The sequence below is a fragment of the Eptatretus burgeri genome, chromosome 14, assembly GCF_056783735.1.
Source record: "Eptatretus burgeri isolate ZD-2024b chromosome 14, Ebu_testis_v1, whole genome shotgun sequence".
Lineage (NCBI taxonomy): Eukaryota > Metazoa > Chordata > Myxini > Myxiniformes > Myxinidae > Eptatretus > Eptatretus burgeri.
Window position 1 is genome coordinate 64,230,680 of NC_140974.1, and position 2,500 is coordinate 64,233,179.

Genomic DNA, 2,500 nt, shown 5'->3' on the forward strand with positions numbered 1-2,500 from the left:
GAAACGGCTCACCCAAGCGCACCCGACATGACCCAGCTATACACCATGCTGGCAAAAATGTATGCGGAAACGACAGCGAAGATGATTGCGAACATGAACAAGCAAATGGACGAAGTGAAAACGACGATGGACGCGAATACACAACAAATAAACGAAAAGATGGATACAAAAATGAACGGAATGGAAACAAACATGAAGGAGGAAATGAAAAAGCTGCGGGGTGAGACGCAGAACATGGGCCGAAGCCTGCAGGCGGGCATGAAGGCCGTGACAAAGGAAATAATAGTTGAGACAAGGGAGGTAAAGGGTGAAGAGTTGGCAGAGACACGGGAGACAGAAAAAATAGAGGGAAGACTACACGATGAAGATGGGGTAAGTGACGCACACACACACACGGAGGTAGTGGAGGATAATGGGGGTGAGCTCGCGGAGCGTGTAGGGACCCGGTGCGAGCAGCTGGATGGCCTCCTCCAGGAACGAGGGGAGGGAGTATGCCCCCTTGAGGTGAGTCACGACCAGGTGAGTTCGGTCGTGCTTTGCGAGGTTGAGGGGAGGAGTGCTGTGAACGGGTGCACGGAAAGCTTGGGGGGTATAGAGGCCCCGGAGACCCTTGTGGGGACACGAATCCCCAGTGTGGTTGTCCCTGTGTGTGTGGTGCAAGGTGTGAGTGCGTCCCTGTGTGTGGAAGAGGCCGTGTGTGTGAGTGAAACGGCCAGTGTGGATGAGGTACCGCGGGTGAGTGCCCCCGCGTGTGTGAGTGAGGCACGGAGTGTGGATGAGGCACCGCGGGTTAGTGCCCCCGCGTGTGTGGATGAAACGGCCAGTGTGAGTGAGGAACCGCGGGTTAGTGCCCCCGCGTGTGTGGGTGAGGCACCGTGTGTGGAAGAGACCGCGTCTGTGAGTGTCGCCGTGTGTATGAGTGAGGTACCACGGGTGAGTGCCCCCGCGTGTGTGGATGAGGCACGGAGTGCGAGTGAGGCACCGCGGGTGAGTGCCCCCGCACGCGTGAGTGAACGGCCGTGTGCAAGGTCGCTGTGTGCAAGGGAGACCGTGTGTGTGAGAGAGCGGTATGTGAGGGAGATGTCGGTTGGCATGCGGGAGCACGCAGCCGCGTCTCCCGGTGTGAATGTGATGGTGTGGACTGTGTGCGTCGTAACACGCAGGTATGCGTGTGTGGAATGGAGACGGAGACGGCGACAGAGGAGAGAAAGCCGAGTAGCGGCTGTAGCTATTTCGTGGACCGTGCCGGGTTCACCCAGCAGTGAGCACGCGGTTCGTGCTGTGCAACGCACGAGACCACCACGTGCTCGCTTGCGAGAGTGAAGTCCCGGTCCGGAAACGCACGCGGTGGATTTGCCGATCCCGCGGACGGACAAAGTTTAGGCAGGTAAATGGATTTGGACCGGACGGGTTCTCCACGCGATCGTGTGTGTTAAGCTCCAACGGGCAAAGCACATGTGTTCGCGTGGGGAACCCCTCGAGACGTGGGGCTTGTGTTTTTTTTTATGCGCACGGTGATGTCATGGCTGCACGTGTGGTTGGAATCCGGCAGGAGGGGTATCCCGGCCGGATGGTACCGTCCAAGGAGGGACGAGGTACACGTGCAGCTGCATGACGTCACGGACAGGTGCAAAGTGCGCGAGCTCTGAGTTGCCGCGCAGGTGCTGCGCATGTAAAGAGAAAAAAAAAAAGGGAAACAGCAAGCCTCACTTTCGGGTGCACAGGATTCCTGGGCAAGGAGGGAAGACCCCCTTACCCTGGGCACAGGATGAAAACTAGTTAGGGGGAAGGGTTAGCTTAGTTAGACCGACTTCATGGGGCAGGGGTAAGTCCTCATGGAGTCCGTGGAATGGATTAGTTAGAGGGATTGTAGCCAGATTTAGGTTGGGAAATAAAATGAATTATTTGGAGACAGAGACAGACTTTGGATGTGTAGTGGGGACGTAGTTTAGCTACGTCGAGTTAAAAGGAACGTGCTGTAGTTTAAGGGACGACGTGGGAGCACGAGTTAGTTAGGGGAAGTAGTTAGAAGGATGGCAGAGTTCAGTGGTGTGTGTGTTGAAGAGTTGTTGGTGAGTGAATTGGAAGCATGTGCTTGTTGAGTGAGTGAGGCCAGCGGGTCTGTGTGTATGGAGCGAATGGGGAATGCATGGTGCGATGAGTGATTGGGGGGAGGAGTGACTCCCGCCCAAGGGACCCCGGGGTCAGAGTAAAGTGAGTTAGGGGGTTAGTCAAATTGAAAAATGGAGGTCGTTTTGCTGTTGGTGGGAATGTAGGCTCGAAACCCATTTGGAGGGGTGCAGGAGCCCTGTTGACGGGCTTGGGAGCGTGGCTGCGAAAGGTGAGTATCGCTGAGTGGGTACCCCGGGCACCAGGCTAGTCGGCCGCGGTAGGCCATGGGCCCATGGGGGGCCGGGATAGAGTAGTGGGCACGGGTGCGCCTGCTTGGTGCGGGGGCCCGGAGCGCCATTAGCCGCGTGGGCAGTGTTGTGGGCACGGG

The 2,500-nt window shown here is 57.2% G+C and overlaps 1 protein-coding gene across 1 annotated transcript in view; it reads right to left on the bottom strand.

Annotated features, from left to right (window-relative positions):
* Window positions 1-2,500, bottom strand: part of LOC147013421 (rho GTPase-activating protein 1-like) — a 138,282-nt gene that overhangs the window by 126,564 nt on the left and 9,218 nt on the right. The window lies entirely within an intron of this gene.